The sequence below is a fragment of the Cervus canadensis genome, chromosome 8 (genome assembly GCF_019320065.1).
Source record: "Cervus canadensis isolate Bull #8, Minnesota chromosome 8, ASM1932006v1, whole genome shotgun sequence".
NCBI lineage: Eukaryota > Metazoa > Chordata > Mammalia > Artiodactyla > Cervidae > Cervus > Cervus canadensis.
Genome location: NC_057393.1, coordinates 4,784,708 through 4,806,577, shown reverse-complemented (window position 1 = coordinate 4,806,577; position 21,870 = coordinate 4,784,708). Strand labels below are relative to the sequence as shown.

At 48.9% G+C, this 21,870-nt stretch overlaps 1 protein-coding gene across 11 annotated transcripts in view; it reads left to right on the top strand.

Annotated features, from left to right (window-relative positions):
- The window catches only part of PTPRE (protein tyrosine phosphatase receptor type E), a 179,707-nt gene that overhangs the window by 56,324 nt on the left and 101,513 nt on the right, over window positions 1-21,870 (top strand). For 8 of the 11 annotated variants that reach the window (XM_043475102.1, XM_043475100.1, XM_043475099.1 and 5 more), the window contains one exon: window positions 13,995-14,017. The gene's annotated coding sequence lies outside the window, so the exon portion shown is untranslated. Of the gene's footprint in view, window positions 1-13,081; window positions 13,105-13,994; window positions 14,018-17,351; window positions 17,969-21,870 lie in introns of those variants that run through there. The other 3 variants (XM_043475094.1, XM_043475095.1, XM_043475101.1) reach the window with 3 other exon arrangements.

Sequence of the window (21,870 nt, the reverse complement as noted above, 5' to 3'; positions counted from 1 at the left end):
ATTTCAAATAAAGTTCATGACTAAAGGTAAACAAGCTTGTTCTCTAAGAAATCAGGCTTCTGATGTCAAACAAGCAAATGCCCAGGGCACAGTCAGGCCAGGGGTCCTGTCCGTTACACACTTTAAGTCTCTCGATGCTGAGGGCCATCTGTCCCCCTGTTGAGTGAGGAGCAGACAGAGGGAGAACATTTTTCAGTTGACCGTATTTGCAAATTGGTGTTTTGAGCCACACTCGTTAATTTGTTTGTTTATACAGGGCGAAAAGTAATACTAGCGGTGATCTGAAATAGCAGATCAAATTAAATCATACCTACAGAACTGAACACACAAGCTGGGAGGAATGCATGGAACCTTGCATTTTCAGAGTGAGCCCCCGAGTAACCAGCCTGGCCAGGGGACAGGACAGGCCCTGCCCCACACAAACCTCCCTCCCACTTCCCCCACACCTCACCTTCCAGGGAAACCCCTCTCCCCACTTCTGCTCCTCACCTTCGTTTTCGTTCAATCTGCTTTTGAAGTTTATATAAATGGAATCAGAGAGCGTGTACCACCTTTCCCCCACCATGTTTTGTGAGCACCCATGATGCGCAAGGCATTGTGCAGATTTTCAGTGAATCTCTGCAGCTTGGCTTCAACTGCATCCCAGTTGGTCCTTACGGAGGCTGGTGTCACTGTGTAGGTCACGGGGTCGTTGTCTTAGCGGCCAGTTCTCACCGGATGACCAGCTGACATGCGGTGTGTGTTGAGGGAAGACGTCACCGCTATGGGAACTGACCGTTTACCGTTCAGCATAACTACGAATCCAGCAGAGTGCTTTGGGTTCAGTGTTGCGGGGAAATCTCCAGGACACTGAAGTCATCTGTGCTCTGGGCTGGAGAAGGCCAGTGGGGATGACGGAGAGTGGCAGCCGCTAGTGAGAGATGGAGGGGGAAGCGGAGGAGCATTGTCCTACGGGGTCACCACCCAGGGCCTGACATCCAGCAAAGGCATGGCCGTCTGGGCGGACCCTGCCTGGCCCTGGGTCTACCCAATAAAGTGCTCACTCATCCTGGCCTCCTCGAGTCCACCTCTTAGGACCAGGGAACTGTGAGTCACAACCCGGGGCCGGAAGCACCCATCATTCCCATCCTGGGGATGGAGTTACCATAGGGGCGTCTTGATGATCTGTGCTCTTTACCTCCGAGAAGTTTCTGGGATCCCGGAGGGACAAGATGCTGCACGGTGTCAGGGTGGCTCATGATTTGGGCAGGTTTGGGTCTGGTGAGTCTGCCTCTTTAACTCTGCTATTCTACTCTGTGAGCTGGAATAATAACCGGGCGATTGCGAGCGTTCAGTTAAAAATATTTAGTTGGAAGCGCCCTGTACAAGTAGGCATTCCACAAATGCCAGCTCCCTTTCCCTGGAGATAAGACGTGATTGTAATTGTGCCTTAAATTCAGTCCTAAGCTTCCTGGCTGACATGGCAAAAAGGAAAACACAATGGCTTGTATTGTTGCAGTACGATTAAAAGAACGTCCTAGTTTTTCAGGAAACATCAACACTTTCCTGGTGCTGCATTCTGTGAGGACTTTATTTTGAAAGCCTGAGTCATTCAGTTGATGGCGTTTGCAACAATGATTCCCCCTGCCCGCCTTTCCCCCTTCCAGAAGCTGGAGAAATCTTTTTTCTATCTCTGCAGCATGGATTAATCCCTTAATTTAAAAAATACTGACCTGAGGATGTTGTACGGAATTAAGGATGGAAAGCTAATACCTTGGCATAGGATTTAGTAAATTCTGTTTTTGTTTTTTTTTCATTTCTTTCACCTTCTCTTTCTAGTGGAATCTTATAAGGATAGCATAAACGAAAGGTTATGTAGTCTGGAGGAACAAGAGGAGCCTGGGTTTCACCCACTGCTCTCGAGCCTTCCAGGGTCGCTGTGCAGGTGAAGGAGGTGACATCCATACCCACGCCCGGTGGTCTCTTGGCTTCGGCATCTGTAAAGAAGCCGATTGCGCTGGGATCTGTAGAATCTGGTTGGTCAGGTCCAGAGTGAGCGGCTGCTACGGTCCTCAGCGTTCATGGACATGCTGGTGCCTACAGAGGGCTCTGCTGCCCAGGCTCAAGGGCACCGGATCCAGGGTCAGGAGCCTTGCAGAAGGAAGCATGGGTGTCTCCCCTCCCCTGCCTGCAAACACGAGAATTCATTTGCCCAAATCATTGCGGTTGAGTTCTTTGTTTTATTTCTTTTCCCTAGAGCAACTTACGAACACAACACACACACAGGATGGTGGGTAACCCAGGGGTTTCCCTGGCCCACAGTGGCCTGGGAGACTCTGGACCTGGAGAATCAGAGGTGAGGGGCTGGGACAGGTCGGGGCCATTGCACTGTGAGGGTCCTGGGGACTCCGTCCTCCCAGGGCGTTCAGGAGCCAAGCTGCTGCCTGGCACAGAGCGCTCCCTAGATCTCAAAGCCCGCCAAGCCAGGGAAGGGCAGCGGTGGGAGGGGGCGGGGTGGAGCCTCTCACTGTAACCGCAGCTTTGCAGGTGAAAGGTCTGCATTCACAGAATTGGCTGGAATCAGAGCTACGGGACTGGGGCGCCCTCCACCCGCCCAGGACCAGCTGACCCATCCTCCCTCGTTGCTGCCTGGAGTCGGGGGAGGGGGACGGATGGGAGGATCTTCCCTCACCGCTATTGACAGCTCATCTGTGCACTTTTCTGTGTGGCCCAAAGCACGTCATCAAATGGTCAACATAGTAGAGTGCTTGCTTGTGTGCGTGTGTGCTCAGTCCGTCTGATTCATTGGGACCCCGTGGACTATAGCCCGCCAGGCTCCTATGTCCAAGGGATTTTCCAGGCAAGAATACTGGAGTAGGTTGCCATTTCCTACTCCAGAACAACATAGTAGGCATTCAAGAAATAATCTACTGGTCAACTGATTACATGTTACAGCCACAGATGGAAATATTCTACAGTCTCCTATTTTTTTCTAAATTATTATTCTAAACTCTGAAACTTGAAAATGTTGAGTTTTTTTCAGTAATCCTACTGCATACAAAATTCACAAATGGATTCTAAATTTTCCATTACAGCTGCATTCGTAAATAAAATAACTTGATACTTCCCTCCCCATTGGAGATTTTAGGTGGATAGTATTCCTACTCAAGTCATTTGCCAGCCATGTCCGACTCTTTGAGACCCCATGGACTGTAGCCCTCCCGGCTCCTCTGTCCATGCGATTCTCCAGGTAGGAATACTGGAGTGGGTTGCCATGCCCTCCTCCAGGGGATCTTCCTGACCCAGCGATCGAACCCATGTCTCTGTCATTGCAGGCAGATTCTTAAACATTTGAGCTAACCTGGGAAGCCCCATGGGAGAAAGATCATTTCATTTTAGTTATGAACGGTTAGTCATTTTAAAAATAACCCATTCCCCAGGTGAAATTTATCCAGGGCCAGTAGTTGGATAGATTGGCTTCTATGTCATTAAAGTTAGTTAACACGGGGACTTCCCTGGTGGTCCAGTGGCTAAGATTCCATGCTTCTAACACGGGGGTGGGGGTTCAACCCCTGGTCAGGGAACTAAATCCCACACGCTGCAACTAAGACCCAGAGCAGCCAAATAAATAAATTTTTAATGTACGTAAAATAAAAGTAGGTGACACAGCAAAGTCACCTGGGGCCGTTACCCTGATCGTGTGTCCTGTCCTAACACACGGCAGCACAGTCCCCTGTGCCCTTTGTCACACGCAGAGGCCCTGCCTCTGTGTCACATGGAACTGAAGAGTTAGGGAGGGTCTCTGTTGTTGTTGTTGTTAGGGAGGGTCTTAATGTGACCTGTGATGTGAGCCCCGTTCCTCGTGAGCACCGCACCCCGATGCACATGGCGGTCACAGAGGCTGGCACGTTTGCACAGGGTCACCCACACGTGCACAGCCCGCTGAGTCCGCTGCACAGGCGGGGTCCGGCGCCAGGCAAGGGATGAGGCCACTTTGGGAACACGGCTCTTACGGTAACAGACTTGGGTGGAGAGCGAGGTTTGTCCCGACGCTGAGGGATGTCACCCAGTCCCAGCGCATCGTTTCCTCCTTGGTCACGCGGTAGGCTGGCCGAGGTCTTCAGTCTAAGGGGAGGCTTCAGGGAGAAGCTGCCTGCCCGGGGCTGGACACACAGCGATGCTGCATGTACACCAGCCCATGCGTGGCGGCCCCAGCCTTGCTGGCTCACCGTCACGGCGATTTCAGTTTCTTGGACAGAAAAGACCCCCTGGGAAGGCAGGTCCCGTCCAGTCCTGACCTGAGTGTGTCTGTCTCGCGAGGTGGTTCTCAGAGGCTCCCGGGAGCCTGTGGTTTCCCGTTTAAAAAGGGAAGGAGATTTGTTAGCAACTTGGCAGCCCTAGAGTGAGACCCCCAGCTTTCTGTTGGCCAAAGATGTGGGCAGGAGGGTGGGCACTTGCTGAGGCCAGTCAGGGACACCTCCTGGGGTGGCCAGGGGGTGGAGAGAGGGTCTGCTTGATTCCCTTAGGTCCTGCCACGCTCAGGCCTGGCCTTGAACTCTGCACAGCTTCTGCAAATCCCACTCCCAGAGCCTTTGCCTTTTCGGAGACCAGCTCTGTGTCGATCATGCGGAGCTGAATTTGCTCCCAAATCACTGACCTGAGTTCCTAACCCGAGGGCAGGCGGGCATTGGGCTCCTTGGCTGCAATGCATCAGGTTGACGGTGATTTTTAAGGAAGCAAGTGGCTTGTGGCTGAGGAGGCGTCTCTGGACAGCTGGGCCAGGACCCCTTCCTCAGCCGTGGCCCTGGGGGCCACTCCTTGCACACGGCCCATCTCCCAGAAAGTGATTCTTGGCCCCGGGGAATCGAAGCACCAGGATTCCTGAACATTCGGGGGTCTTACTGCCCTAGGCTGGGGAGCATGAATCCGGCTGGGTAGGTCTCAGACTTGACTTCTTTCTGACCTTGTCACCTCTCCCAGCTGGCTTCCAGGTCGTCGTGCGGATTAGAGGGGCCCCTGCAGTGAGTGTGTCCAGCCTTGAGGCTGAAGGGACATCAGTGCCCCTCTGACCGCTGTGTGCGGCGTGGCCCCAGCCCACCGCCACCCCCCAGGGGGCCAGCAGGGACCCTCCCCCTGTCCTGCGCTGCCCCTTACCTGGACCTCCCCGCTCACTTGCACAGTTTACAAGCTCCTTCTCACAATGCTGTAGACCTCAGGTCTTCCTCTGAGGCCATTCGTGACCTCCTGCCCGGAGGCCGTGGACAGACAGGGAGGATGAGAGACCTGCCCGAGGTCGCCTAGCCGGGAAGGTCACCCCGCCTCCGGTGGCCACGGGGGCAGGGCCTGACTTGGGGCTCAAAGGCGCTGCTTCTCCCTTCTTCCCTCTGACTCGGACCACAGGGCAGACCACCGGCCACGTGGGAGGCAGGGAGGGCCTTGGGGTCCGCATTCCATTTCCTGCTTCTGACATCACGACGTTTATCCCGGTGCCCAGGACAATACAGATTGCCTGTGGAAGCAGCTCGGATTCATTCATTGGAAGATGATTCCCTGAGCTGTAAAGAAAGAAAACCATTTTCCTGGAGGATGATGGGTGCGCTGCCTCCCTGAGGAAGAGGAGGGCTGACCTTTCTAGGTAGACAAAACAAAATGCCTGTCAAACATGACACGTCTATGGCAGTATATTGTTGCCGGATGCGAGGCTGCATATTTGTGTCATAATGCCGTTTTTGTTTGCAGATGAATGCCACAGTGTTCTTAACGTGTGTAGGAGGGATTCATCACAAGTTCACAGGACTTCTGTGGTGGGCCGGGGGGAAAATCGAGGCTTGTCCTCAGCGACAATGCACATGGAGCCTGGAGACGTTTTTGTTAGAAGCTCAGCGATGGATGAATTCCCCCAAAGCTCACCTTTCATCATGAACTCGCTGTCAGATGAAGACATTGAGATTTTCCTCTTTAAGACAACACAGTGAATATGGGAGATCTTCCCTTTCCCCGTGTTATTTTAAAGCCAGCCTCTTCTCTGTGCATTTTCCACAAATTCTTAATAATATAGCTAGTTTATATGGTTCAGATCAGTCAGTTAAAGAGAGGGGAAGTGTTTCAGGGGTCTGGGGAAAAATAACTGGTTGATTCGTAGACCTTTCAGTTGTCTGGTTTACAGATTTTCAAAGCCTTTCTTGAAAATACCTAACGAACTTCTCTGCTCTGGGTACCATGTTCCTGAAAGGGGATTGTGCCTTTTCCAAAGAGGTGTTCTCTCTTTCTTTTGATGTGGATGTCTGTTTTCAGCCTCTCGGGGACATTCTCTGTGTGTCTACAGGATTTGCACACACATCACTCCCTGGCGACTCTGAGACGAGCACCCCACCTCCAGGAGTGGCGAACCGTCTATACGGGCGCCCGAGTCCAAGGTCACCTTGATTTCTTCCTCCCTTGCTTTCCTCTTCACATACATTCCCCAAGGCTGGCGGGCTCTGCCCCCTGGGTCTGTAACTAGTCCCCTCCCCCAGCTCCATCCCCACTGCCACTGACCTCAGGAGTACCTCTCCACCCCTCACCTGGCCCATCAGGGACCCGCAGTCCACGCTCAGCTCACCCCCGCCTTTGTCCTCCCTGCAGCCACCACAGTGACCTCGGAGGAGAGCAGAAAGGGACTCCAGGCTGGCAGACTTCTGCAGTCCACCCGTGGCTTCAGCCCAAATCCAAACCAATGCCTCTGCGGCTTCCCAGGCCCTGTCTGCCTCACGTTCCAGATCCTTCTCAGTGACTCGGGTATCTGCGGAGTTCAGTCCTGGGGTTCATCTCTCAGTTATCAGCCCAGCACAGTAGGGATGTGTATCCTTATTTTGCAGGGGAGGAAACTAAGGCTTAAAAAGGGGAAGCGACTTGTTCCGAGGTCAAAGCCAGGATTCAAATGATTTGCTACTTTTAGAATGCTCCGCGAGCTGCCCAGCTTCCTAGCCTCTGTTTGTGTCATCTGCCTGCGAATCTCATCCTCAAGAAAGACACCTGACTTCAGCCCATGTGGCTTACGGCTGCTACTGTCATCTCAGAACTCTTGGACCCCCCAGATCAGACCCTGCTCACCCCAGCATTTCAGTGATCTGTTGATCAGCCCGTCTCTGGACTCCTTTAGAGTAAACACCTGGAGCTTCCATCCACATACTTTAAATCTCTAAATCCTCCGTGCTTGGCATGACCCTAGCATATAAGTAAACGCTTAATGAACAGTCACGTCTGGTTTAAAGCACTTACTCATTCTTCCAACCAGTATTTTCCGAATTTCTGGTTTGTGCATAGAACTGTGTATGTAACGAAGAAGTTCGAGTTAGAGATAAAGGTTTTCTGTTCAGAAAGCAGCAAACTCACCACAGACCTTGGATTTGGGGTGAGTGTCTGCATCCTGCTTTTGTCAGCTGTGAACTGTAGACTGTGCCCACCCACGTCACAGGGCAGCCGAGACAGCAGCCAGGGTGGCCGTCTCTCCATCCAGTGTCTCGTCCATCACATTGCTGTGAAGGTGGGGCTGGAGAAAGAAGAAAACAGACAGAGGGTGAAGCAGAGAACAGCTTCGTGTCCCTGGGGCGGGAGAAAGGAGACCGAGGTAGCCTGATGGCTTGGATGAGAGGCCAGGGCTTCAGCACCCCCTGGCAAGTGTAGGGGAGATGGGAGCTTTCTGGGTCGGGGAACAGCGTGAGGAAAGGGACGGTGTGGGGAGACCTTGGTGTGTCTGGAGGGCCATAAAACACAGTTTCTCTGGGGAAGAGGCCTCTAGAAATTTCCACCCTGGACAATGTTGAGAGAAGCACGTTGTGGCTTTTGGAGGAGAAGCCAAAGGGGGAGCTTGGCGTTAGAAGAAGGAGGCTTTAGAAGGAGGACATAGACCCCCCAAGTTGGAGAGTGTCCGGGTACCACTTCTGTGGCCTCTCCACATCCTGAGATTCTTCCCCGGGAACTTCAGGCTCTGTGAAGCAATCCAAGGCGGGTGTTTCCCAACACATTTGGCTCTTCTTACTGATGCCAATCTGACGGGCAGAAGCGCTGTTGCCTTTATCATTAACAATACTTATTACTATGTAATAATAAAATCGCATCTCTCTTTTTGTTGTAAACCACTATATGTATTGGGATCTATTTTCAGAGTCCATTATGTTCCGTTGATGTATTTCTTTCTTTTTTTAAAAAAAACTTTTTCTTTTGTATTGGGATATAGCCAGTTAACAATGATGTGAGTTTCAGGTGAGCAGTGAAGGGACTCAGCCATGCATATATATGCCCATTCTCCCCCAGACACATCTCTTACTACAAACCAGGTGGCACATTTTCCTTGCCCCTTTGCCAATCGTATATGATTGCTGGTAACTGACATTTTAAATAACAGCAACAACTGATATTTTTAAGTTAAGAAGCGCATGGTAAGTTTCCTTTCACCCTGGGTCCGCAGGAATAACGATCCTCCTGAACAGTGACTTAATGCAGTGGCCCAGCCCTTGGAGAACACTGCTCTGCCCTGGGCGTCTGCACCTTGCCGCCATTTACCGTGGAGGGTGGGGTGATCACACACAGTCAGCGGCCGGCTCACAGGCCTCGAGCCACCTGGTGAGAAGTAAGGGCGTTTCAAACTGACTCTCCAAGAAATAACACCTCCAAACGCGGATTCCCTACTTAAATATTAGAGAGAAATCATTTTCTCTGAGCTTCGCTGAACGTTCATTAGACCAAGAGAAACATCTCTTCGATCATGGCCTAGACAGACGTGAAAGAGTGGAAACCGGAAGCTATTTGTACTTCTGAAAGTGGAGTCTTGGGCTTACTAATTTGCATAGTTTCCTCATCCAAAGAGGGGACCCCCAACTGTGGGGTAATTAGAGATATGTGCGTTTGGGGGGTGAGGGATTGTGCTTCAGAAAACACTCTTGGAAAGCAGGCATGGATCTTCTGAGCAGCTGCCCTTGGATAATTGTTAAAAGTTGCCAAATATTTAGAAGGCCAGCTTGTCCGTCATAGAGTGACAGAACAGGAGCTTGAGAAAATGGATTTTTTTTCAGCCTTGGCAGCGTTGGTTTAGGGACCCTCCCCCTTCTGCAGGATGGGCAGAAGAAGAGTCTACCAAACTGCTCATCGTTCAGGGAGGTTACCTCCCCTGTTCAGCCGCAACTTCCAGCCTTCCTTTCGTGCATTAGAAAATACAGAAACTCACAGCTTTGCTGATGCCGGGAAGGTAAACAAGGAAGCTGTGAGACTCGGCAGAGTTATGAGGTCAGCAAGGATCTGAGGCGGATGATTCAGAGGCGGCTCTCTACTCTCCCGTCCTTCGAGTCAGCACCAGGAAGCAGGGTGAGCTGTGCCCTGGACACCATGCTGAAGCAGCGATGGGTCATTTCGGGGGTTTCCTCCATTTCCACAGCCCTTGATGGATGCGATGGGGTCTCAGTTGCTCTCCCAATTGTAGGGATCTTCCCGTGGGACCACATCCACGTTAACAGTCCTGGTCGTGGTGCTGGAGTGTCCCGTGACTGGAAGTGAATGCCACTTGGTGATCTTCCAGGGGCTGTGAGCAACGCTTCAGGGCAAGGTGGTGTTCTGGGGGACACAGAGCCCGAGAGAACGTGCTAGGATGGAGGCACGCCACTCTAAGGTCTGATCATTCCTGAAAGGTGACCCCAAGGCCAGAGTTTATGGTATTGAATCGCCTGTGTTAGATTTTTATTTGTGTGCCCTTGTTTCATAAAATTTTAACCCATCACTAAGCGTTCACATTTTAGATACCCTGTACATATAGAAATACTTATATACATACTTAAACGTAAAATGCAAATGTGCATCCAAAATTTTTTTAGAATGCCACCGCCGATTTAAAAGAAAAACTTGTCAATACACCCTCAGCAACATGCAGTCTAACCACTGGAATGTGTACGATGATTCAGGCCCAGGGAAAGGACCTCTCACTTCTGTCTGAGCTTGGAAAGGCTGCCCAGCTCAGAGCTTGACAACTCAGAATAATCTTAACGTTTGCCTTAAATGGAGCAGTCCCGATGGATTGATTCTTCATGGTGCCGTTTTCCTTCCTTCTGAGCAGGGTCTGGGTGCACAGTGACATCACTGGGTCTTTCCATATCTTGTGAGCAATCGGGACCAGCCCTGTGGCCGGGTCACTCCCCAGAGGAGTTCCTCCCGCCTGCCCTTGGCTGCCCTCCCGCCTCCCTTGGTGGACTTCCCCTGTTCCACAGCCTCGCTCAGCGCAGCCTCTTTCCCAGGCTTCTAGCTGGCCACATACCCCTGCCTCTGCTCTCTGAAGCCGAGCGGCTGGCCATGTCCATCCTGGGGACAGACTTCCACACATCTGTGGCCAGAAGCCCAGGCTTCTGTGAGCCCAGCCTCTCCCATAGAACTGCTTTTCCCCACAGGAAGTATGTGGCCAGCCTGGGCGTTTCTAGATCTTTCCGGCCCTTAGACCGCAGTGAAGTCCCTTCTAGAGTTAGAAGAGGCTTTAAGGAATTCTCCAGTATCCATGTCACCCTGGACAAAAAGTCTTCTGTGGGCCCTCCTCCTGGCAGGCGTGCCCCAGACACTAGGCATGTAAGGAAAAGACAGGTGGTCCCTGGGGAAGTGACAACTTCCCTGGAGGGTGGGGGGGGATGAGAAAGGAAAACACAAGCAAACCAGAGGAAGCCACGGTGTAGGCTGCCTTCCCCTGGGCGGCCAGCCAAGAGTGGTCCCAGCGCCTCTGGGTTAGCAGCCTTTGCTTCCCTGCTCTGGGTGACACGGGTCAGAGAGCTCGCCGAGCCTCAGTCTTCCCATCCTTAAAATGGGACTCCTCTTGCCTCTTGCGATTGACCGTTGGCTCTGGGTGAGACACCACAAACGCAGCAAGGGGCTCAATGGACCCAGTGAAACGGCAGCGTCTCTCCTTTCCTGTTTTGGAGGACCATGCTGTTCCGGGAGGACCAGGAGCCAGCCGCGGCCCTGTGCCCTGTAAGCTCCCCAGGGACAACCCCCTTCCGAGAGGAGTGGGTTTGTCCATGGAGACCAGCTTCCCCTTCCCTCACTTTATAACGAGCTTATTTCACCTTTTCAGATCTTGGCCCACTGTGACAGTAGCCATCTGCACAAGGGTCTTGGGCTAAAGGAAGTGTTTGTGTGATGAAAGCTGACTTCAGAGGATATTCTGGTTGCTGGGGTTTTTTGCTCTAATTCTGTCCTTCAGAGAAGCTGGTAGTTGTGGTTTCAAGCGAGCATGTGTGAGCCCTGAGCCAATGTAATGTGTGATCTCTCTGTAGAGCCCACTGTCTCGTGTATTTTTGCTTTGTTTAAAAAAAAAATCACTTCAAAGTTTAATTCAAAATGATTAATAATCGGGCTCGTTTAGGATGTAGTCCATCGTACTTTCTCATTTACTTAAACATCCGTTGACAGCATGACCACCTGGTTCTACGCCCAACCGGTCTTTTGGTCTTGTGGTTGTTAGTTTGGTTTGATTCAAGGCTGCGGGCCTGCTTCTCCACATCTTGGGGTTTCGTTTTACCCTAAGATGATTCAGCGTTGTGTAGGAAGAGACTTGTGAGCATTTCTACCAATCCTCCTGATATATTAAGGGTACCTGGGACCCCTGGCCTCTCCCCATACTTGGCCCCAGACAGAGACCAGAAGTCACTCTTTCTAGCATCTTCCCAAGATCTTTTGAGGGATTGGAAGAAGTGGACTCTTGTAATAAGTTATTTCTATTAAAAAATGACTTCTGTACCCCCCAATGATTCCCCCTCACCCAACACTCAGTACCCACTTGTCTTCCCCCTGGTGTACTTCTGTGATCCTGGGCTCCTTTGCACTCTAGGAACTCTGTGACTTTAAAAAGATTGGGTTACACAGTACGTTGGCTACACAACAGATTGGGTCTCCTTTGCTTCTTTGTAAATTTGTAGAATTTTCTATGTACGTGATCTTGCCATCTGAGCATAAACTCCTATTTTTCCTTTCCAATTTCTATGTATTTTTTTTTCTTGCCTTATCACACTGATTGGGAATTCCGAGACAATATTAAATGTGAGTGAGAGAGTGGACACCCTTGCCTCTGTCTCAGTATTAGGGGGGAGCATTCAGTCTTCCATCATTACAGATAAGTAGATGTAAGATCGGGCTTCCCAGGTGGCGCAGTGGTGAAGAATCTGCCTGCCAATGCAGGAGATGCAAGAGACGCAGGTCAGATAGCCCCTGGAGTGGGAAATAGCAATCCCAGTCTGCTCCGGTATTCTTGCCAGGAAAGTTCCATGGACAGAGGGGCCTGATGGGCTACAGTCCTTGGGGTCGCAGAAGAGTGGGACTCAATTGAGCAACTCATTACACACACACATATGCATACACAGATGCAAGATTCCTCAATATTAGAATTATTTCTTCTGATGCTTTGGCTTCAAACCTACTTCCCAGGTCAACTTTTCAATTAGTGCAACAACTTGTTATCAATGTAGTTGGTTTAACATATCTAGCCTGGCCGTGACTACGAGAAGTAGTCTATTTTGGTGGAAAACACCGTGTACTGCATTTGCTGTAAAAAGGAGTCTCATCAAAGCTTGATTCCACCTTCCATCAGGGCAGAAAGGTGATGAGAACAGGGTGAGGTCTCCAGCCATTGGGAGGTTCAGGCTCCCAGCCCTGGCATGAGGCTGCCTGACTGGCCACTCACACGAGATCCTAGAACATGGTCATGTTGTTGGGCTGAGCAGAATGGATAAACAGAAGGTGGTCCGTCCACATAATGGAACGGTATCCTTCCATAGAAAGGAGTCAGAACAGTACAGGCCATGGCATGGATGAAAGCAGCCAGTTGCTCTTGGACCCCGTTTATATGAATTTTCCAGAATTGGCAAATCCATATCAGAAAATAGATGAGTGGTTGCCTGGGGCCAATGGGTGGGGAGAGGGTGGGCTGGGGGAATTAGGAGCTAATGGGTAGGGGGTTTCCTTTGGGATGGTGAAGTGGGCTCCGAGTAGCTGGTGAGGACGGTGGTGAGACTGTGACTGTGCCGCGTGGGTGCGTGCGGGGATTTACTGGGACTTCTCGGGTGCTGTGTGCGTGCGCACTTGCCCAGTCGTGTCCGACTCTTTGCGACCCCATGGACGGTAGCCAGGCTCCTCTGTCCATGGGATTCTCTAGGCAAGAATACTGGAGTGGGTTGCCACTTTCTCCTCCAGGGGATCTTCCCTACCCAGGGATCAAACCTGCATCTTCTGCATCTCCTGCATTGGCAGGTGGATTTTTCACCACTGCGCCACCTGGGAAGCCTGTGATTGTGCTAAATGCCACTGAATTGTATATTTTAATCGGGTGGACTTTATGGGATGTAAATGATATCTCAGTAGAGTTGTTGGATACCAAAAAAGCATGAGAGCTAGATGGATGGTGAGTAAGCTGGATACTGACTGAGCTGGAAAACTGGGTGCAGGGAGGTGTCCCCTGCGGGTTTGAAGAGGTTGTCTGTGGAGAGATGGGCTGATGGGGTGGCTTGGGAGGAAGGGACACTGCGGGTCACAGAAGGAGCCCCTGACAGATGGACCCCTCGGGGGCCAGAGGCCAGCACTTCAGATCCAGGGTGCCCCCGCCCCCTGGTCAACCGTCAGTGGGCAACCAGAGACCACAGGAGCGCTCAGGGCAGGACGCTCTTGAAGGCTGGTATTTGTGGGGGAAAGTGTTATTATTATCGGGATTAAAAGGTGTCAGTGTGTGTGTGTTAGTTCATCAGTCGTGTCCGACTCTCTGCGACCCAGTGCACTAGCCCGCCAGGCTCCTCCGTCCGTGGGATTCTGCAGGCAAGAATACTGGAGTGGCTTGCCATTTCCTTCTCCAGGAGATCTTCCTGACCCAGGAATTGAACCCAGGTCTCCTGAAGGTCCCAAACCATGAGGGGAAAATGAGCACATTCAACTAGTGCTGTAGAGAAAGCAGTGGCAAAAAAGAGCACTTTTTTAAACCAGAAAACTGACCCTCTCTTTTTTTTCTCTTTCTTTTTCAGACTATAGCCCTCGTTTTCCCTTGGTGAGTACAAAACTTTTCAAAAATTATCTCTGGCGTGTAGTTAACTAGTGGAAAAAAAAATGTGTTGGCTTTCATTGTTAGAGAAGCATTATCTTCTAGAGAAAGGAGGCCATGTGGTCAGCATGTTATATTTGAATTTTATGCCTTAACTGGCTTGAGCAGGCCCATATCACACTTTTGGTTACATACATACATACATTTTGGTGTTTTTGAATCTGGCTCAGCTGCTCAGAACCCTGAAACGCATTGTTGAGAACACAGTGTCCACACGCTTTCCCTCACTGACTTGTCCTCTCTCTGAAAAGGGCCTCGTCTTATCTCAGCGGCACACATTCGGGGACTGTTGGGAGCACAGGGTACATAATTGCTTTGATGGTAATTGCTTCTTAAATTGATCTGCTGTGGGGAAAACTGCTGAAAAGGAGCTTTTCTGGATTGCACTTTTAGTAAAAAAAAAAAAAACGGTGTTGGCATTCCATCAGTTTTTGCCTTTTGAGGCAATATTCTATAGCCTCCAGGTCCTGGTACTTAGGAAAAGAAATACCATCGCCTTTTATGTGTTTACTTAATCAACTTATGTGGTCAAGTTTCCTAAGGAGATTGAGGGAAGGCCATCTAAGAGCTTTTGAAGCGGCTGCAGCCTGTGGGCAGGTAACATTTGTTCTGCCCTCCTGTGTGCCTGCCTTTTGTGAGTGAACTGGGATGGGGGATGCTGGGCAGTTGCCTTTCTCAAATGTATCACCTTGTTTGAAAAACCTTGACTCTGTTCAGAATTATTCTAAGGCCGGTGGGTCAATTCTTTGGCCCCTTTGTTCAAGGCTGTGCCTTTCATCTGGGCATACATGCTTATGATTATTCCTGGTATGATCAAGGACATTCTGGTCGTATGGACTCTTTCTCCCTATCTCGAAAAATGCTAAATATAGTCAATGATTTATCAAGACAAAGAAGAGGAAAACTCCCATTTCCTACTTACTCGACTCATTCCGTTGTCCATGTTCTCTATCCTGTAATTATTGGATGTGGATGGTTCTGAGTGGCACGCTTTCCTTGGGCAAATGTCCACGGTGGGAATCAAAGAGAAGGGCCATTACTGGAACAATATTAATGGGATGGAGACTTAATTATAGGAAGTCCGCCATCCCTTCTTGTCTTAGGATCCCAGGCGAGAGGTACTGCTCATTCAAATGGGTTGGCAAGGATGTTAAACCTGCTGCCAGTGAAAAGCTGCGGGTCCTGACCATGCTGCAATGAAATACTGGAGGGCAGGCCCCCAGACTCATCTCCTTCTGAAAGTAGGTGCGGATTATGATGTGTTAGAAGTGGCCGACCTTTGCCTCCCCTGGCTCTTGGCTCAGCACCAGTCCTTCCACATCAGTTGCCACATCCGCTTGCCCGAGGGTTTCCTGCCCTTTCAGCTAGTCGACCCGCTGCCAGGCCGTGCCTGGGTCAGCCTGGCTCTCAGTTGAGTGAGCCCATGACTTGTGCTTCCAGGGGGCCCCTGGCCCCCACCGTCTCAAACCAGCCGCAGATTCGGAAGTCCCTACGCCAAAAGCTGCTGGGTGTCTGTGTAGGAGCCCGACTTCTGACCTCGGTCTCCGCCAGGGGCGCTTGGCAGCCAAAGCTTCGGGCAGCATCTCGTCCACCTGGTCCCAGCCTCTGCCTCCTTTTCAGCAGGAAGCTAGAGCTGTGCTTAGGGCGCTGTGAGTCCTTGCTAAGAGTGCTTCTGATTTCCAGAATCTTCCTCTTCAGTGTGAGGGAAGTCTGTTGGAAGCATGAACTTGCCTACCTACCGCAGCTACCCTGTTGCTGCCTTTGTTTGGAATCAGGTCTCTTAGCCTACGGCAAATTCATTGCTCAGCTGTTGAGAACTTCTATTCTAGAGCTTCAGGGTTTCAACTAATAGAAAGGAATTTATTTCTAGTTTGTGAGGTTGGACACTTGCTTTTTTACTCATTTAGAGCTAAACAAATAGGTCGCCTTGGGCAGAGCAGGGGACAGAACATGCCCTGAAGTCGGAGCCTGTCCCAGGTCACCGTCCACACTCGGGCCAGCGGCCCCAGAGGAGTGAATTTGCCAACCTCTTATGCTAGCAGTTCCCAGGGTTCTTGTGACGTTTAAGTGAAATGACCCCAAGAATAAGCGCTTAATAAAATTGTTTTTGTTCCTGGTGGCTCAGTGGTAAAGAATCCACCTGCCAATGCAGGAGACATGGGTTTGATCCCTGGTCCGGGAAGATCCCACATGTCAAGGAGCAGGCAAGCGTGTGTACCACACTACTGAGCTTGCCCTGGAGCCCATGCTCTGCAACAAGAGAAGCCACCCCAATGAGAAGCTCGTACCCTGCAGCTAGAGAAAGCCCGTGCTCAGCCACGAAAACCCAGTACAGCCAAAACCAATGCGTAAATAAAATTATTTAAAAAAATAATGAAGGCATGTAACAAGGTAGTGATATATTTGCTGTACTATAATGGATATTGAAAATCATTTCCTTGTCTAGCAATAACATGATTTTTTCATTTGAAAAAAGACACTGGCTTAATATTTGAATCTTTTTTTTAAAAAAAGGTCAACTTTAAACTGGATTAAGAGGAGTCTTTTTAGTACAACCACCCGTTCTCATATTTTCTTCTTTTTTCAATATTTAAAAATAGATTTGGGAAGTAATACTCTAGTTCATATTGATCAAAAATGACCAAAGTTCCCTCAACTGGGGAATACTTGCATCTCTGAGGATCTCGGTTACTTAGTGTTTTAAAACTATAGTGTAACTCCATGGCTGATTCATGTCAATGTATGACAAAACCCACTACAATATTGTAAAGTAATTAGCCTCCAACTAATAAAAATAAATGAAAAAAAAAAGTGGAATTTCAGAATTAAGAATATATGAAAGATACACAATTAAGGTTTAAATATTTTCTCCAGGATCTTTGAGGTCTTGTTAAATACATTATTATACCAAATGGTATCCACCAGTAAGTAAAGCTAAATGGTACTGCAGTTTGGTGATTTCACTGTGGTTCATGGAAATACCCCAGGAATAAAAGAAAACTTGAAGTGTTAATATTAAGTAACGGTGAATTGAATTTTAAAATTCACTTAGAATATCCATTCACTAGCCTGGTCCTCTGTAAGGCTCTGTGCTTCCACCTCATCAGTTTCAATACACGCGACTGTCCTCTGCCAAGTCATTTTTTCTTCCTGGCTGTTGGTTTAAAGAGCCGTCATGGTAGAAAGGAAAGGAATGAAGAATCTGAAGGTTTTCAAATCAAGGGCAGGGGCCTTGCTCTCCCAGGGCAGGGGGACCACCTCAAGCGTGCTCTCCGCCCGTCTCAGGTTGCATTCCTGCTGGCAGAACAGGTGCTCTGCGGCCTGAGCCGGCTTCCGAGTCTACAGGAAGACGAGAGAAGCCTCATGTGCAAAGCACAGGAGATTTGAAAACTTTCTAAGAGATCCGATTCCTATTTCCTTCATTTGCCACGTCCTGGGGGTTTTATTAGCACGTGTGGACTGTCCCGTCCAAGCAAAATGTGTTTCTCCCGACAATGAAGCAGTTCCTTTCCCGCAGACTGAGAGTAGGAGCTGACAGCCAGTTGGAACAATGCCTTTGGATCTGATGGTGACAAACGCATTAATCCCTCGCTTATTTCCATTTCCATTTTCCACCCCCAGGAAAGTTTCAACATTCTTCCAAGAAGTGCCTCCTGAAAGCGTCTACTAGGTATTCATTTGTCATATAGCAAAGGCAGGGATATTGAGCTGTCAGAGTTTCCGCTTAGGGAAAATAGGAACACAGATCTCCTATATAAACGCACTTCTCACCTCTGAGCTCCCAGCAGACCCAGCTCAGAGCTGAAATTCTTCTAGAAATCCTTTTCCAGCTGGCAGGAAGACATGGATTCTCTCAGGCCAGGATGGGTGCCCAGCATCGTCCCCGTAGGACACGAGGTAAAGAGAAGCTAAAGGGCAGCCTTTCTTATCCCCGGGGAATTATGCCGTGTTTTATATTTATGTGATATTTTGGGTTGATCAAAACCTTTGTTCGGGTTTTTCTGTAACATCTGATGGAAAAACTCAAGCGAAGTTTTTGGCCACCTCAATCATTCCTAAGGTATTTAGAAACTGGGTTAAAGAATATTATCAGGAAGCCTCCATTAAATGAAACATTAGCAAGCCCTTTGGTTAATTCTGTGCTGCCCCGGGCAGGAAATCTGGAACCGGGGCTTCAGGAAACTGTTTTAACGCGCCCTGTTGGATTCTTGGCCACAGCTGGCCAAGTGGTGCATGGGGATGGTCCAGAGAACGGTCTGCTTGGGGGCTGACAGGAAGTCACGTGAGGCTCACTTTTTAGGAAAACAATCCCCAACCATCGCTGGGGCCCTGAACTGCCTGGATGACACATCAAAATCCTATCCGTTTTAAGTCAGACATTTTCTATTTTTATAGTCAAAACCATCCTCTTCATTTCCCTTAGCAACTAGATTTGTGAAGTGGCATTTTAGTTACTGGTGGCACGCTGAGAAAGCGGGCCATGCCTGGGTGGTCGGGCAGCAAGCAGGTCTCCCGGGAGCTGGTGTCTGGGCTCACGAGGCGGGGCTGACCGTCTAGGGACAAGCTTGTCTCGTCCGTGTGGCGGACATTGCAGGGACAGATGGCGTAGTCAGCTGCAGATCTGTGCCCACTGCCTGGCGAGAGGCGGCATTGACGCGGGGGGAAGGAAGATAAGACATTTATAAAACTGTTGGGGGCGTGACTTACAGAGAACATTCTCGGACCCGTTGAGCCACGGAGCCGGGAAGGAGTCCCGGGGTCCCATGGAAGGACCATGGACCAGTCCCCACTGAACACGGGGCCTCACTGCCAGCTGCAACCCCATCCTGGGCGGCGGGGATGAGGGGGGCGTCCCTGTGTGAACTGGGACATGCAGGCAACGTGAGAGTCTGTGCATTCTTTCCAAAATTGCCAATTGGAAGTGACTTTTTAAAAGACTGCTTATTACGATGCAGAGTTTGCTATCAACTATTTAAAATGTTGGAAAAGGAAAGATCCCTGTGGAATTGCTGAACCAAAATGTGTCTCATAATGGATTCTCTGAGTAGCTTTTCTCCTTGTTTTGAACTGAAATGAACATAAACCTGCCGGGGTCCAGCCTCGGCAGGACCCAAGGGGTACCCTCAGGATGAACGGCGTCGGCGAGAGAGAGAGAGAAGACACGTGAGACCAGCCTTGATAGGGCCAAGTCTGACTGCGAGGGAGAGAGAGAAAAAGAGAGAGAGAGAGAATGACCAGACGGGGGTGCGGAGAGTCTGGCAGAGTCTGGCAATGCTTTATTTTTTACCACAGCTTTTATACCCTAAGTTAGTACATTTCTAAGGGGAAGATAGTTTAACATTACGTCAGCTTGTCCTTCACAAAACCAGGGTGTTTTCTGCATACTTCTTTGTTTATGAGGGTCTTGTACATTATCTTCTGGCCTGCGGACCTATTAACATTTTATGCAAGTCAGGTGAATGTAAACCTATTTTCTGTTTCTATGGTGACCTTAACTGAAAGGTAGCAGTCTCATAGGGCAACAGTACAGAGTAGAAGTATAACCTTGTTAATACAAAAATTAGTCCTTCTGCAGAAGTTGTCAGTTGCGTTTATCTAAGAAGTTTACCCCATACAGACTCTGCGGCTTCAGTGAGGCAGCTTCTGCCTAGCACTCCTGGCTGACAATTAACAATCTCATTGTTACCACACTAGGGCTAAGCTCTTATTTCTCTAGATCTTTAACTATATTAACAATGGTTTCTATAACACAACCTTAGCACATTAAAAGCAAAAATACAGCAAGCATAAACACAGCAAGCAAATCACAACCCAATAACCACCTATAGAATAATTTTTCTTATGTTTTCTAATAGGACTCCTTTACCCCTTAAAAGGGCTCTATATCTATTAGGGCTTTTATATAATCAGGTTCTTTATGCTATTTTATGATTAGGATATTATAAGCAATCATGCATATTAGTACCAAGCGCATAAATGCATTTGGCTAACAAACTACCAGCAAAGGAGTTTAAATTAAAACACTCCTTTCACCCTGAATAATCTCATAATATACCACCACCTGGGAAACTTATTGATTAAAGTTCTAAATTGATTCTTATTTGGGAAGAGATCGGGGAAGGCCTTCCTGCCTGTGTCAGAGAAATTAGGGAGTAGTCTATTGAGGCAGGCATCAGAAAGACAGATATCATCTTTAAGGTGATCGCCGGGGGCAGCTTTTCGAAACCCCTGAAAACCGGATCCGCCTTGCCCGTCAGGTTTTCTCCCTTATGGCCTTTTTAGGGGTAGGGTCTCGTGTGTTGGCTCCCAGCATCTCTCACTTTTTTTTACTTTTTAAGACAGCCAGATGGATCTCAGTCGCAAGCTTCTGAGTGCTCTGCCGGAGAGTTCTGACAATGCAAGGAAGGATTATAATGAAAAGTAAAACAAGGGCTGCTACAGCAGCGTAACTGAAAATAGCTGATAGGATATTTTTTCCAGTAATAAAGTTAGAAAAGGTATGAAAAAAATCATTAGCAGCTCCTGCAGCAGTAAAGTCCAGGCGGGAATGTTCTAAGGTTTTTATCCGACCGTGAAGCTTTCCAAGATCTAAACTAATGCTGGAGCTATTCCATACACCTGAAATATGATTTTTAATCTTTTCCCAATTGTAATCCGTATCATTTACTTTTAGGGGCGTTACACAGATCCACCGATAGTCGGCGTGACAGGATAATGCTAACTTTACCCTTAAAGCCTGCAACTCAGTTCCAATATGCATGACTGCTTCTTCTAGGGCGTCTATTTTTACTTCTAATTTCCTATCTATAATCTCTTGCATAGCTAGAGCTAAAGAAACATTTTTTGACATATCATTGACATATTGAGCAGTATGTACTTGTTGAGTCAAGGATATCGCTGCCACAGTGACAGAGGTAATTGCTGTTATCAAAGCTGAAATCCCTAGGATAAGTAATCCTACAAACCGTCGGGAATGCATTAAATCTTGTAGTTGTTGCAGAATGGCTACACCGTAATTGTCATACCAATAGGCGTTCACTCTGACAGGCACCATAAGGTAGGGCGGACGTTGAAGCACCACAAAAGAACAAATGTTATATTGAGGGGTTAAACAGGATGAAAGCATGCATTGTTCACAGTAGACTCTATTTGGTCCACCTGAAAATTCATTTGTATATGAAGTCTTCTTGAATCATTAGTAAACAAAAAAACGTAAGGGGAGGGTAAACAAGCCAGCACAGAATAGGTGGAATCGTTTTCTGGCCGAGTTAAAGTAACAATGGAGGTGGCAGCAAGGGCTCTCCAAATTTCTGGTTGCCAAAAGGTTTTGCCCTTAGTAGTATAGGACAACATGGGGGGAACACATTGATTATAATGCCATCTGCTGGGCACCAATGGCCAAGGGAGGGAATCATTTTTCCAATTGCTAAGCCTACTGACATGGTCAGAAACAGATCCTGGATTCTGACTTGGGTTTGGATTGCTCCAGTCTTGTACCGAATAGTTTCCACCTCCCGGTATTCTATAATCTATTTTTGAATTATAAGTACAAGATTTCCATACTGGATATCCAAGGCGGTTGTCTATAGTTTTCCATATGACATCTGACGGAGCAACATCAATACAATTTGGATATTTTGGTGGAGCATTAAGGAACAAGGATTTATAGGGGTCAAGGACCCTGGGCATATGGGCCTGTAATATCCAAACCAGCCGATCTCCTGTTTTGTCTGAAAATTTTGATGCTGGAGAATCTGTCAGAATTGCTTTCTTGGAGGCTCCAACACACCCCTCCTTAG